The sequence below is a fragment of the Rhinopithecus roxellana genome, chromosome 16 (genome assembly GCF_007565055.1).
Source record: "Rhinopithecus roxellana isolate Shanxi Qingling chromosome 16, ASM756505v1, whole genome shotgun sequence".
NCBI lineage: Eukaryota > Metazoa > Chordata > Mammalia > Primates > Cercopithecidae > Rhinopithecus > Rhinopithecus roxellana.
The window spans coordinates 36,214,692-36,230,947 of NC_044564.1; the positions used below are offsets into that span (position 1 = coordinate 36,214,692).

Consider the following 16,256-nt stretch of genomic DNA (forward strand, 5'->3'; position numbering starts at 1 on the left):
AGACCCTGTCTCAACTATTAAAAAAAAAAAAGGAAAAAAGGTATAATTTATATTCAGTAACATTCACACCGCTTACTATACAATTCTGAGTTTTAACAAATGTGTAGTCATGGAACTACTACTGCAATCAGGACGTACAATAGTTCATAATCCCCTAAATTTCCATGTATGTATTATAGTTAATGCTCCCCACCTCCCTTCATCTGGCAACCACCTTTTCTTGCAGTGTCACCTTTTCAAGACAGACACAGAGGCCGGGCGCGGTGGCTCAAGCCTGTAATCCCAGCACTTTGGGAGGCCGAGACGGGCGGATCATGAGGTCAGGAGATCGAGACCATCCTGGCTAACACGGTGAAACCCCGTCTCTACTAAAAAATACAAAAAACTAGCCGGGCGACGAGGCGGGCGCCTGTAGTCCCAGCTACTCGGGAGGCTGAGACAGGAGAATGGCGTGAACCCGGGAGGCGGAGCTTGCAGTGAGCTGAGAGCCGGCCACTGTACTCCAGCCTGGGCAGCAGAGCAAGACTCCGTCTCAAAAAAAAAAAAAAAAAAAAGACAGACACAGAAGTGGAATCATGGCATATATACCTTTTAAGTTTGGCTAGCTTCACACATTTGTAATTCATCCACATTGCTGTCTACGTTAATAGTTCATCTCTTTTTATTGCTGAGTTGTTTTCTTTTGTATGAATATGCTACAGTCTATTCACTCACCAACTGAATGACATTTGCATTTTTCCAATGCCTTTCTGGTATTCTATTTCACTCCACTAGTCTATGGGAAGCTTTCTAGAGAATCATTGTGATTCTAACCGGGTGTATTTGGTATTTCTTTTGAGGACAAAGATTTTTGGGCAGCATCCCCCAAGTCATCCTGTATAATTGTGTACTGAGTTGTCCTTTATGGTGATGAGATGGTAGTGGTGGTGTCACCGTGCCCAAGTCTGATTGACAGCTTACCATTCTGCCATCCTTGGTTCTTCTCTCCTCTCTCCGGTGAACAACATGCCTTCTCTGATGTCAATGCCAATTAGATATGTTATAAGGACTTCTCTGAAAACTCGGAACCCAAACATAACCATCCCCATATGCTGTTTATACTTCAAAAACAGCTGGAGGATTATAAGAATGTCTTCGCATTAGCAGTGGGGGCCAAGAAGGAAGGGGAGGAAAGAACCAGTTGCCCAGGGCCTTTGACTGTGAAATAGGACATCTGAAGGTGAAGGACCCATGACGTTGTTAGTTGTGATTATTTAGCTGATGGAAACAAAATTCCATAAACATTTTGTAAGAGCAAAACCTGGTGTAGAGATTCACTCTGCCTGTTTAGGTGTTGGTCTCCCAGTGACTGTAAAAGCACCCAAGGGTGGCATTGAAGACACTCTGCTTTTGCCCTTGACTTATGTGCTCTTGAGTATTGTACGTCCTTGGGCTAAGCACTTGCCTTCAGATCCTCTGCTCTAGGTTGAGGGGCTTGCAGGAGATGGGCCTCTTCGGTCTCTGACACTGATTCCTTTCTCTCAGGACCCCTGGGCCCAATAGTTTTTGCAGCCTGCTGGGTCTGCAAGTCTAGAAATAGCAACTCCATGCCACAGGAACGTTTCTGCTTCCATTGTTACTCACTGGCGTTACAGAGATGATCATGCACTGTACAGGGAATGCCTGGGCTGGCCAAGCTGGCTCCAGCAGAGCACAAAATAGAGCTTGCTCCTGCTGAGGCGAGGTCCATTCCTGGAATTAGATGATCTCTACATCTAGGTCTATCAGGAAGGTGACCTGGCAAAAGATCCCCAAAGCCTTTAAACATCACTTAAATAGGCGCGTGTGCAAAATTGTCTTCCATTAACAAATATACCAAAAACACAAGCCTGATGTTTTCTTTGGACAGTTTCCAAACACTGAGCTTCTTTCTGAACTGTTACTGGCCAGATTATTGGGACTATTCCCAGGTGTTTATTTCACACCCTCCTCTTTTTGCAAGTGACATTTAAAATATTTCTTTGAAGCACACACATTAAGCCAGGAGAAAAATCCTAGGATGGGAAGCGATCTTATGCCTGAGACCTTGTCTGCGAGCAATTGTTTGCTGACCAAAATGCCGAAGTCATTAATCCTCCTTTCTACTGACTTTGAAATGGAAAATTAAATTTCAGAAACCTTTTGATTGCACACATGCATCCCACAATATTTCATACACCATTACATATATCGGTAGTTTGAATTCTGTGCACCAAGCCACTTGCATTGACACTGATACTAATGTACTGTGAAAGAGCAGCATACTTTAAATGCTTGCCTGTGTGAATCAGACTTGAGAGAACTTGAGCGTGCGTCAGCACCTTGATGCCTTGTCCATTTGGAAGCTTACTGTTACAGGGCCTTTTCTTTTCTTTCTTTCTTTTTTTTTTTTCATGGAATTTCTCTCTTGTTGCCCAGGCTAGAGTGCAATGGTGATAGCTCACTGCAACCTCCAGCCTCCCGGGTTCAAGCGATTCTCCTGCGTCAGCCTCCCGAGTAGCTGGGATGGCAGGTGCCCACCACCACTCCCAGCTAACTTTTTATATTTTTAGTAGAGAAGGCGTTTCACCATGTTGGCCAGGCTGGTCTCAAGCTCCTGACCTCAGGTGATCCACCCACCTCGGCCTCCCAAAGTGCTGGGATTACAGGCGTGAGCCACCACGCCCGGCCTGCAGTGCCTTTTCTAATCCCTCTTCCTGGAATGCTCTTGCCCCAGAGAGCCACATAGCTAACTCATCTCCTGCAGTGTTTGTTCAGATGTCACTTTCTCAGTGAAGCTAAACTGACCTCCCTATAAAAATCACCTCCAACTCGTGAGCTTAGGCCTGGGCAACATGGTGAAACCCCGTGTCTACTAAAAATACAAAAAAACTAGCTGGGTGTGGCGGCGTGCACCTGTAGTCCCAGCTGCTTGGGAGACTGAGGCAGGAGAATTGCTTGAACCCAGGAGGTGGAGTTTGCAGTGAGCCGAGATCGCGCCACTGCACTCCAGCCTGGGCGACAGAGTGAGACTCCGTCTCAAAAAAAAAAAAAAACCACTTCCAACCTCACACCATACCCCATTTTCTGCCACACTTTACCCTGGTATATGACCTTCCAGGGACATTCGACTGGTAAGGGAAGAATGCTTCAAGGGAGCATGCATGTGATTCCAGTAAACACAGTGTGTGTGCTCACCTCCCAGGTGCTGGCAGGCCACTGAGCATGCAGAGAGCCATCCCAAGGGAAGAATCAGGGGAGAAGGGACACAAGACCCCAGAAGCATGACAACGTATAAAACCCCAAGTCAAAACGTTACACCGCACACTTGATCTCTCGAGTCGCCTCCTGGGCCCTCTTCCAAGTGGACTTGACTTCCTTTCATTTCTGCTCTAACGCTTTGTAATAAGCTTTCGCTCAGTCTCTTCTTCTGCCTTAGGCCCTCTTGGTCGAATTCTTTCTTTTGAGGAGAAAAGAATTGAGGTTGCTGCAGACCCATGCAGATTCGCTTGCCAGTAACACTAGTACCTAGTAGTTTCTAAGGTATTTCTAACGTAATCCTGCTAATTTATCTCTTAAATTAAAAATTCAGGGTATCATTTATTGTGACTCTCTGAGGAGAGTTGGTGTCTGTTTTATCCTGAGCATCTACAACAGTGCCTGACACATAGTAGCTGTTCAGTAAAAAGTTATGGAGTGAATACCACATGCTCTGGGGGATGCATGGCATAGTCTTTGTATTATCAGTTTGTGTTTATTTCTTGGCTGCAAAGGTGGAAGGAAGGCCCAGGTTGCACAGGAGGGGACAGAGCTTTAACAGTGCATGAAATGCAGTGACGTTCCTTTATCTCCAGGACTCTTGACTGCATTGAGGCTGCCTGGAGCAAAGAAGCCACCAGACCCACGGGGCTCAGGCTAGGCTGGGAGAATGCAAGGAGTCCCTGTCACCTGCCCCTAGAGCAGGTCAGACCTGTTGTGTTGTTCTGTGGTCATCTGCTTTAAATTTCCTCCTACTCTCCTCTGGCCCTTTGAATTTGGGATTCATGAGAATGCTTGGTGCAGAGGAGGAGCTGATGCCTCCCTAACTTCTCTAATGCTGCCAGAGCTTCTCAGAACCCCTGCTTCCTCGCTAAGATAATGAGAACTGCCTTAGAGATCTGTGCAGACGAAATGAGAGAATGTGCCTAAGTCCTCAACGCAGTGCTCTTTTTATTATTTAGGCTTTCCCCCTCTGGGATTTGGAATGGAAAAAGCACAGCCTAATCTTGCCCCTCTCTTTTCCCCAATGAGAACTTATATAGTTCCCATGATGGTCTATTGTTATTATTCCACTCACTATAACTTAGAATAGTTTCCAGAATGTGAGGAATAGGCTGACCCTGAGCCTGCCACTTTCATTTGGTCGTCAAAAGTCCTGGGGAAGCAGTTGAGAGATGTAACTTTTAGTATTAATCTCAAAGACACTGCCTAACCGACACAGGCTGTATTACCAGTTCCTACATCTAGCCCTCTGTAGGGTAGCTTGATTTAAATGTGCAAGTTCATTTCAAGTCTGTTTTGTATGGGGAATTTATATTAAGCACATTAACAGTGTCTCCAAGGGTCAAATCTTGTATCTACTTTCCTTGACCTGTTTTGAAATTGGAAGAGGAAGTTAATATGCAGCCCCATGCCCTCCCTTTTAGATTTAATAATGGATGAAAAGTTCTTTTATCCACTGTACTTCTTCAGAAATTTCAGGATAATTACCTTCTGTTTGAGGAATATGAAGTTGGTTCTTTAAAAAGAGAGACGTGCTATTTAATTTTTAAACCCCACCTTCATAGGGAATTCTGACATTATGGGACAGACTGAGCCAGTTTCCCTTTGTGACACTGGGATTTCATGTGCTGGAGCCACATGAAGGATGCACAGAGGGAAGCCTCCTTGTGGCAGGTGGGAACAAACATCCAAGGAAACCCCCAAGGGCCCCTTTGAAGGTCATCCTGCCTGGAACAAAGGTAGTCACTGGGGCCAGACCGCTGACCTCTCCGTATTCATGCAGGTCTCTTCTTCAAAGGAGATTTTAAGTAACTTCCTTCCCCAGGGGGATGGAGCAGCTGTGAGCCAAGCATTAGCATCAGACCTTGTAAAAACAGAGACCAGTGAATTTAGGAAATGCTTACCCTTTGGATAGTCAAGTGGAAACATGGATATATTTTAAAGTATCTATCTAATTTCTTCTCTCGAGTAAGAAGGGGCTGGGGGGAGAGATCTATATCAAAAATATTATTTAAGGAAAAAATGCTCTGATCATTGCATTGTTGCATGCAGTGTGGATCATAGCTTGTGCGTGAGTCCCCTCTGACTAGAGGGCTGGTCTTGTCTCCATCCGATGTTCACTGCCAGTAGCTGGCTGGAGTTCATTACTGGTGCCACCAGCCTCCAGCCTGGTCATTCAAAGAAGAAACAATATTTGAAAATGGGCCTGATTTTTCCCTTGGGGCTTTCCTATGTTTTCTTCATAGAGTATACTTTGTAATTCAGGGAACCAGAATAAATAGAAAAAAGCATAGTTAGGACAGTGAGTCCATCCGAAGGCTTTGTAGGTGGTGAAGGGAGAAGTTGGGGGTAAGAGGGTATTCACTGCACAGCAAAGGCTGGAGTGTCTCAGACTGGTGCAAATCTGTGCTGCAGTGTTGACCTGCGAATGAGTAGATAAAGGCAGAGGAGCCGTCGCTTAAGTGTAATGCTGAGAAAAAACAATCCTCTCCCCAGTGTAGGGCATTGAACTGTCACAACCAGAATTATGCCCAGGATTTCATACAAGTGCTGTCTATTGTGCATAGCTTAAAAGGCTGGTTGCCTGAAAGTTCATCTATTGTCTTATTGTTTCCTATGAACATAAAGGAATGTCCACAGAATATTAGAGAATATTAGAGAATATTGGAATGCAGGAAGAGAGGCAAGTCTGAGAGGTGGGGATGAGTTCAGAGAAATCCCCAAGGGCCTCCCTATTATGCAGTAGTTTTTCCCCTGTGTCCCCCCTGGGCTGATATTAATGTGTTCTAGGAAATGCTTAGAGCTTATGGGCCTGGCTCTTGGTTTTGCCTTTTAAGAGGCATCATCATCACTGACAAACACATTCATAAACAAGCCTTAATGCTGAGCTAGGCCCGATCTCTTCTTTCTGGCCAAATTGGGATTAATGACACTCTTTGATTTCCTCATGTTGGCAATCACCCAGTGCCATGATTAACCGGTGCCAGACACTGCCAAGGTCCTATGGTTTACTTCAAGGTTCAGCAAACTGTAACTCCAAGGCTAAATCTGGCCCACGGTGTTTTTATAGAGCCCCTGTGCTAAGAATTGTTTTTACATTTTTAAATGATTGGAAAAGATTTTTAAAAAGAACAATATTTTGTGCCATGTGAAAATTACATGGGATTCAGATTTTAGTGTTGGTAAATAGTTTTACAGGAACACACCCATGTCCATTTGTTTGGTCTCTGGTTGCTTTCGCATAGCAATGGCAGAGTTGAGTCATGGTGATGGAGACCATGTGACCCTCAAACCTGAGAATATTTATCCTCTAACCTTTTGCAGAAGGTTTGCCGACCCGTTTTATATCATTAGGGTAGGCATGTTGTACCTTTATCCTATGTTTTTTAAGAAAATTCTAAAATCTAAAATGTGTTCATTTCATGTATATTATAATGTAACAATTCTTATTTTGATAGCATTTTTGTACCCGCATGCAAAACTGAAAATGCTAGACAATGAAAGAAATGTGTAAACTTGAATACATGGAGCCAGGCGTTCATAATAGAGCCAGCTGATGCTTTGAAAGAAGAAAAAACCTCATGTCTCCTCTTCTAACCTCTCCCTCTTTTCTTCCAACATTTTATTATGAAAATTTTTAAATATACAGAGAAGTTGGTAGAACTGTAGAGGGAACACCAATTTGCCCTCCACCCAGAGTCTGTAATTACTAACATTTTGCCACATTTCCTTTATCGCGTCTCTGTACAGTCATCTGTCTATCTCAATTTTGATGCATTTCAAAATAAGTTGCAGATGTTAGCACATTTCAACAATGGGTTGCTTTTATTTCCACTGTTGATTAGGCATAGTCTGAAGGGTGTGGAATATTTTCATTTCCTGAATGGATTAAAAGGTGGGAGTTAAAAGCAGATGGGAACAAGCAGAATGATACAGTGTAATTAAGGCCTGGCTTAAAAAAAAATGTGTGCCTGTATATATCTACACATGCATGTGTGTACATATGTATGCATATCTAGATATAAAAATAAAAGAATGAAATTGTCCATAAAGTAATGCAGTTTTTGAGAAACTGTTGGGAGAACTACATTTATCAGTGCTTAGGCACCAGATCAATACTGTGAAATTAAAGATGCTGAAGTCTTTGACATCTTTAACTTTTACAGCACATTTATGTTCTCTCAGACCACATCCAGGGGCAGGAGAAGGAGTGTTCGTGTGTTCACAGGCAGCACCAGCCAGGTAGACAGATCCAAGACCGCAGGCCAACTCAGGCTGGAAGGCACCTGTTCTTGTGGGGTGCTAGCCACCACTGGGGAGCAGAGATGAGCAGAGAAGGCTCCTGGAGCTTTGAAAGACATAGGCAGCCTGCCACCTGAAGGACCCAGTGAGGAACCTTTTGACGATCAAAGAATTCTTCTATGATAGAATCAATTTCTAATTGGTCCATGTGTCCACCCCATCCCTTCCTTCCCTTCCCTTCCTGTCCTGTCCCGTCCCATCCCATCCTGTCCCATCCAGTCCCTTCCCGTCCCGTCCCATCCCGTCCTTTTTGAGATGGAGTCTCACTCTGTCTCTCAGGCTGGTGTGCAGTGGCGTGATCTGGGCTCACTGCAACCTCCGCCTTTCTGGCTTAAGCGATTCTTCTGTCTCAGCCTTCCAAATAGCTGGGATTATAGGCATGTGCCACCACGCCTGGCTAATTTTTGTATTTTGAGTAGAGATAGGATTTCACCATGTTGACCAGGCTGGTTTCGAACCACTGACCTCAGATGATCCGCCCACCTCAGCCTCCCAAAGTGCTAGGATTACAGGTGTGAACCACCGCACCTGGCTGTGTCCACTCATTTTCTAACAGCAGTTCTCAGGTTCCTGTCCTTTAGGCCCATTTAATTATACATTTGCATAATGCTTTGCAATTTTAAAAACACTTTTCTTGGACTGTGATCCTGTGGGAATTATTATTCCAATTTCTTGGGAGATTTTTTTTTCTTTAATTTTGTAAGCTGCTATGAATTCTTAGGAAAAAATGCATGGTAAACATTAGGCATACTTTTCAGTATATGTGCAATGTGCGATATGCCACACATATGGCCAAAATGCAGTTGGCTCATTTTGACAGGGTTTTTTTTTTCTTTTTTTTTTTTTAATGCTGCCATGCTATTCCAATTGGTTTGGCTTGGCAATTTTTAAATTGACAATTTCTGCCTCTCCCAATCGTTGCTCTCAAGGGCAGGAGTACCACACTGGACTTTTCACTGGATCTTCGAAGGCCCTACATACAATGTTGATTCCCAGGCAGATACTCCATAGATGTTTACTTTCTGTTGAGTTTGAATTATTAGTAGGATGCTTTAGTTTGGATTCCATTTCCAACCTGAGAATCAGCAAAAACCACTTCATGCATTTTCAGTGTTCTCATTAGGTAAGCGCTGTGGGGACAGGTAGAGTGAATGGTTTAAATGCTTTCCTGTTAGATGCCCTTATTTTTAAAGTGTGAGGTGTCCTTTCTTGATTTCTTTTCTTCTCTCTCCCTCTCTCTTTTTTTTTTTTTTTTGATATGGAGTCTTGTTTTGTCACCCAGGCTGGAGTGTAGTGGCGCGATCTGGGCTCATTGCAACCTCCACCTCCCAGGTTCAAGCAATTCTCCTGCCTCAGCCTCCCAAGTAGCTGTGATTATAGGCACGCGCTACCATGCCTGGCTAATTTTTGTATTTTTAGTAGAGAGATAGGGTTTCGCCATGTTGGCCAGGCTGGTCTCAAACTCCTGACCTCAGGTGATCTACCTGCCTCGGCCTCCTAAAGTGCTGGGATTACAGGGATGAGCCACCGAGCCCGACTCTTGATTTATTTTCTGTGATTGATTTGATGTGTGCAAATGTGTTTATCAATAGGAAGAGCACTTTTGGAAAGCATTATTCAGAAGATTAAAGGAGAAATTCTCACCATCAGTTCTTAGTTTCTTGAAGCCCCTGGTGGAAATGGATACACAGATGACACAGAGACCATCCGTTTTTCTGTGTTCTGTGTGTTTCTAGCCCCAGGCAAATCCTGCCAAGCTCTGTCTATTGTAATGGCCCCTGTTTCTGGTGTCACCTCTGGCTTGAGAACTGCATTTCCATTAGCCCCCCTTTCCTGCACTTTAAGGACGGGGGGATTATTGTTCTCCAGGCATCATCAAGCAGAAAATCAGCACAGAGATGCTTATGAGCATGCTGTATCACACTAGTGTTTTTTAGATTTATTTTGGTGTTTAATTCTAGTATTTTACAGGAAACTAATCTTTTAGTATTGAATTACATAAAAATTATAAGCCCTGCTAAGCTTTGAGTGTGATTTAAAAACAGCTGAACATTTGAAACTTGGTCTATATGGGATCCTAATTTGGGGTTCTCATGTGTGAAGGTCTCCTTTGATATCAAATATATAATGTTCCTTTAATGTAATACTGTCTATAAATGTGATTTTTTTTCTCCAAGAAAGGTTAGTCTCTGCCCTACTTAACCTAAATATATAGCCCATCAGTATTTTATTTCTCTTTATCATAGGACCATAGTTCAAGATATCTTAGACTATGGCAATTCATAAGCTTTCTAAATAAATTCTTGCAAAAATCATTAGATAAATATATATTATTTTAAATAAAGTAGGCAATGGTATAGTAATATCCTTCCCCCAAGACACAGAGTTGAGGCAACTTAATGTTTGTATGTAAGAGGAGGAAAAAGGTGACCCAGATGTAAACTGAAGGCCCATGGTGCTTGTCTTTGGACAGAGGATTACATCTGGGTGATTTTTATTTTCCATTTGCTCATCAGCTTTCTGAAATTTCCACAGCAGACTGTTACCTTGGTAATGAGAAACAAAATGATACTTGATTTTTCAAAGAAGGTCATTTATTTATACCTGTTCCCCAGCCTCTTCCCCCTCCCAAGTGAAATGGGGCTTGCCAGCTGATTCATTTATGTTCTTTCTTGTTTTCTAGGTTAGTATGTTGCTCAGATCAGCCCTTGGGTGCTCTCGGAGCTCAGGAGCAGTGTGGTGTCCCCAAAGCAGCCCCTTCCCTAAAAGCTACAGTCTCTGGGTTAAGGACATGTAGCAGAGGTAGTAGTGTGAGGTGTCTGGATTTTCTGATTTGTTCTTGGACCCGCAAAACGCAGAGAGCTCCTAAACGTGTCCTCAGGATGGACGAGGGCAGAAGGTGTAAGTCTTGGTGCCTATCTGCAAGTGAAGGTTTTTTCAAGACACCATGTGCATAAGCACGTGACCCAGATGTGGTTTACGATGCAGACTCTTTCCTCTGGGGAAATGCTAAATAATTAAGGCTTTTATCTGTCTGTACTGAGTTTGAAAGCCAAGAGCCTAAGATTTGGACAATTAGTTAAAAAAAAAAAAATCTGCAAGTCATGTGGGAATTGTAAAAATCTTTTGGGGAATAATAATTTTAACTTAACCAATAAATAACACAATAAAAATCAAAGCACCTAAAATACTGATTTAAGTGCTGTATTTATTATTGCATTAATAAATCAGGGAGCCCGTTTCTCCCACCACCTCCTACCCATGTCAGACTTAAATGTAACTAGGATTATCTTGTTTCTTTTGCAAATTCTTATGTTTATAGCCACTTTTCCTGTGTTATTTGCCTTGAGGGCAAATTATATTCTCTGAGAATATTTTATTCTTATTTAAATTCTTTATTTTCTTGACTAGGCATAGTAACAATAAATTTATTCAAAATTCAACGGTGGAGAAGAACTTTAATTAACCTGATTACTTTATATTTTTCTAGTGGAGTAGTGATGTTAGTCATATCATCAGAGCAGTAATAGTTGTTTTAGATTAAATTTTACCTTGAAAAAGTTGGTATGAGACATGAGGTTTTCTTTTTTTTTTTCTTTCTTGAGATGGAGTCTCACACAGTCACCAAGGCTGGAGTGCAATGGCCCATTCTTGGCTCACTGCAACCTCTACCTCCCAGGTTGAAGCGATTCTCCTGCCTCAGCCTCCCAAGTAGCTGGGATTACAGGCGCCTGCCACCACACCTGGCTAATTTTTTGTATTTTTAATAGAGACAGGGTTTCACTATGTTGGCCAGACTGGCCTCGAACTCCTGTCCTCGTGATCCGCTTGCCTCGGCCTCCCAAAGTGCTGGGATGACAGGCGTGAGCCACCGCGCCTGGCCCCCATGAGGTTTTCATATGTTTTGGAAGCCCTAGTGCATGTGTATCTCCCTCCCCCATCACATAGTGCGTATGCAGCCAGCCAGCTCTGCTTGATGGGCTGGGTGTGTGGGGAGATGTTTCTGGGTATGGTGTGGGGCTTTGTGTGTGTGTGTGGTGTGAATGTGGTGTGTGTATGTATACTTGTGTATTTTGTATGTGTAGTTTGTGGATGGGATGTGCATGTGTGTAGTATGTGATATACATGGTGTTACATGTATGTATGTGGAATATGGTGTGCATGTCTGGAGTATCTGGCATGCGTGTAGATGTGTAGTGTATGTGGCATACATGGTAAGTGCATATCTATATGTATGTGGCATATATGATATGATCTGTGTGTGCGCGTCAGTGTGTCTGCAGGAGCATTGGAGAATGCCAGGGAGGATGCATTTCTTATCGTCTGTTCTTAATGGAGAAGGATTTCTGGAAGCAGCAGATGGTGTGAAGTGTGCAGCTGTGAAGTTAGAAGAAAATCGTGGTAAGGACCAGATTGGTTCTGAGGCCTAGGAAGGAGTATCCTCATAAAATCAAGCCCCTAAAGCTATAAACATCAGATAGCAGGGCCTGAGGCAAGCTGGGGTTTGAGAGGAGTCACAATGTCTCTCATTTACAAAAGTAATGGCTGCCAGCCTTTTATCTAAAATCCCTTAGGAATTACAGTTGTTTTATTGGCCCAAAATGCTTTGTAACTCAGCAGATGGCTTGAAGACTTCAGTATCTTCCCATTTTTACTTTAAGGTCAAAAGGATTCTGATTAAAGCTAAAGCTACAATCTCAATGTCATTGTTTAAATGAATTCACCAAGACTATAGTTGTGGAATTTTTTCAGAGGAAATTTAAGATGTTAATTTCCCACTGAAGTACAGTCTAATAATTGAGCCAAATAATGGCACTGAAGAATGACTTGGGGGTTTGCCCTCTTAGAGTCCATCTATTCTTAAAGAAAGATTTTTCCCCTTAATTATCAAAGTAATAATGGCCATTGGAGGTGGGGAACTGGAAAGAAAAAAAATCACCAATAATCCCACTCCCAAAGAGAATCATTGTAAATGTTCAGTCATTTCCCAAGTATATCTGTAGATGTCTGAGTGTGTGTAGATGTCTATTTTGGTTTATTTTGCAGATCTGTGCTCATGTTATGTACAGAAAAGCTATATCCTTCCATTCGCCTTAAGATTCTATTATTGTCTCGCTTTGAAAGGCCTTTAACTGAAGTCCACTGAAATCTTCAATAACACGGTTCATTTGTCTTTGAGACAGGTTGTTACAACAAAAATTTGAACAGTTCTTTTAAAATACTGAAATAAGTGAGACACAGTATTTATGGGAGTGATTTTCTGCCCAGCTGTTTTCTTGTTGGCTAATTCCACAGGAATTGCCTGCATATGAAAAAGAAAATTATAACAGATTAAAAAACAAAACCTCATCTGCTTGACATTAAATGCTACTTGTAACTTAAAAAATTAACTTACAAAACCACAATGAATTATTAGAGCTTTATAAACTGTTTATTGACTTTTAAAAAATTTATTTAGTTTTAAAAATTAAGTGTTTTTGTGTCATTGGCGTTGATTAATCTTTGTGCTTGTTAGACAATAAGTTTGTTTGGATGCTAAGAAATGTGCTATACAGCCCCACTGGATTTTATATAATTAAAATATATATTTCTTAAAATATCTATTTTATTTATATTTAAACATATATTTTAAAATATAAAATGAAATTATAACTAATTTAAGATTGATTTAATTTTATTGCTAACTTACAAAGAGTTTTCATAAAAGCCTACATATATAAAAATATATATACTACATATATTATGTATAAACCTATGGATGCTACATATATTTTGTATATGTAGACTTTATGAAAACTCTTTGTATGTTAGCTTAAATTAAGTCTTCTGCAAGCGATAAGAATTGTATTATATTAAAGCAATTACTGAAGTTTAACATGTATGGATGTGTAGTTTAAGACATGGACTTTATGTGATTGTGAAAGCTAAGTACAGTAGTCCTCTCTTATCCTTGGTATCGCTTTCTGAGGTTAAAGTTACCCACATTTAACCTTGATATGAAAATGGTAAATGGAAAATTCCAGAAATACACAATTTATAAGTTTTTAATTTCTCACTTTTTTTTTTTTTTTTTTTTTTTTGAGATGGAGCCTTGCTCTGTCACCCAGGCTGGAGTACAGTGGTACGATCTCGGCTCGCTGCAGCCTCTGCCTTCCGAGTTTGAGCAGTTCTCCTGCCTCAGCCTCCCAAGTAGCTGGGATTACGGGTGCCTGCCACCACATGCGGCTAACTTTTGTGTTTTTAATAGATACGGGGTTTAACCATGTTGGCCAGGCTGGTCTTGAACTCCCGACCTCAGGTGATCTGCCCACCTTGGTCTCCCAAAGTGCTGGAATTACAGACATAAGCCACTGGGCCCGGCCAAACTGCATGCCTTTCTGAGGAGAACAATGAAATCTCCCGTTGTCTCATGCCATCCAAGATTGGAAGCATCCTTTGTTCAGCTATTCACGATGTCTGTCTACATTCACTGACTGTCTACACTCCCTGCCTGTTAGCCACTTAGGAGCCCTCTCCGTAACAACGATTGTCGTAGTCCGGTAGTGCTTGTGTTCAAGGCACCATTATTTTACTTTTTAATGGCACCAAAGTCCAAGAGTAGCGATGCCAGCAATTCGGATGTGCCAAAAAGAAGCCGTCAAGTGCTTCCTTTAAGTGAAAAGGTAAAAGTTCTCGACTTAATAAGGAAAGAAAAAAATTATTTACTGAGGTTGCTAAGATAATATGGTAGAAGATATTTTGAGAGAGAGAGACCACATTCACATGACTTTTATTACAGTGTATTGTTATAATTGTTGTATTTATTACTACTTATTGTTGTTAATCTCTTTTTTTTTTGAGACAGAGTGTCGTTCTGTCATCCAGGCTGGAGTGCAGTGGTGTGATCTCGGTTCACTGCAACCTCCGCCTCCCGTGCCCAAGCAATTCTCCTGCCTCAGCCCCCTGAGTAGCTGGTATTACAGGCATGTGCCACCGCGCCTGGCTAATTTTTGTATTTTTAGTAGAGATCGGGTTTTGCCATGTTGGCCAGGCTGGTCTCGAACTCTCAACCTCAGGTAATCCTCCCGCCTCCGCCTCCCAGAGTGCTGGAGTTACTGGCATGAACTGCCATGCCCAGCCTGTTGTTAATCTCTTACCATGTCTAATTTATAAATTAAACTTCGTCACAGGTATGTATATATATAGGAAGAAACTTAGTGGACACGGTGTTCGGTACTTTCCATGGTTTGACTCATCCACTGGGGGTTTTGGAATGGATCCCCTGTGAGTAAAGGGGAACTACGAGGTAACCTTTTCCTGAAAGCTGTGAAATCAGTCTGCCGAGATAAATAATTATAACTGATAATAGGGTTATCAGTGTGACCGTAGTAAATAATTCCATTATTATATACATCAAATCACAACGTAGTTGCTCACTTACCTGTCTCTTAAGGGAACCTACAGCTAACTGTCTTTTAACTTTTAGGGCTGACATATACTTGACCCACAGTTGTTGAATTAGTAAACTCGCACCGAACTGTTTTCTCTTTCCTCGAGCTCATGTGTACTGTGACATACACACCACAGAAATATGTTTCGAGTTTTCCTTACCCATCTAAGCCTCACACAGGAATGAAAGTAGTTATCAGGAACATTCTTGTACTTTATCACATTTTTATGAAAATACTTCAAATTCCTCAAACAGTAATATTATTGATTCTGTTCACATTATCAAAACCATTCTTAGAAAATACAAAATCACAACATTCAATAAAACATCTTTTTAATAAACATTGAATATTGGTTCCTACTTTTATTCCACTTGTGGGAAAAGCTTATATGTTCCTATGTAGTTTATGTTCATCCCGAGTGTAAGTGGCTCTTCTGTCAGCACATGGAGGGCCAGGCATGGTGGCGTACACGTGTAACACCAGTACTTTGGGAGGCTGAGGCTGGCAGATCACTTGAGGCCATGAGTTTGAGACCAGCCTAGCCAACATGACGAAACCCTGTCTCTACTGAAAATACAAAAGATTAGCTGGATGTGGTGGTGTGTGCCTGTAATCCCAGTTGCTGGGGAGGCTGAGGCATGAGAATCGCTTGAACCAGGGAGGCAAAGGTTGTGGTGAGCGGAGATGGTGCCATTCCTCTCCAGCTTGGGCAACAGAGCAAGACTCTGTCTTAAAAAAAAAAAAAAAAAAAAGAAAGAAAAGGAAAAAAGAAAGAAAAAGGTGGAGAAAGACTTTATAGGCTATTGTAGTTTAGACTGTGTCCAACTAGAAGCATCGTGTGGCTTTCAGAAAAAAACACTCTAGTCAACCAGTCGAGAAATGCAGAGGAGGAAGTGTGAGACTTACTTTCAAACTGAAGACAATTAAGAAGAGGTAGAACTTCTCAAAGATAACATTTTCATGAACTACCATTTATGTATTATATAGCAACAGATATTATGGTGACTTGTACAGCCATTATCATTACCCAACATGGTACATGTTTTCCTGTTCTGTATCTATCACATGTCTATATAGGCCGTGCATATTTATGCTTTTCCTGTTTGTTTGGGTCTCAGATCAGAGAGTGCTTTCGTTCATCTTGAAAATGGTATTGATAGCCACACAGAATCAAAAAACGTTTTTCAGGAAATAGAAATCAGCAGACTGTTTTAGACCCTGAATTTAATGACAGCAGCAGGAATTATAAACCCTTGGTTCTGATGA

At 41.7% G+C, this 16,256-nt stretch overlaps 1 protein-coding gene across 3 annotated transcripts in view; it reads left to right on the forward strand.

The window, feature by feature from the left end:
• Positions 1–16,256, forward strand: part of DAPK1 (death associated protein kinase 1) — a 209,410-nt gene that overhangs the window by 28,684 nt on the left and 164,470 nt on the right. The window lies entirely within an intron of this gene.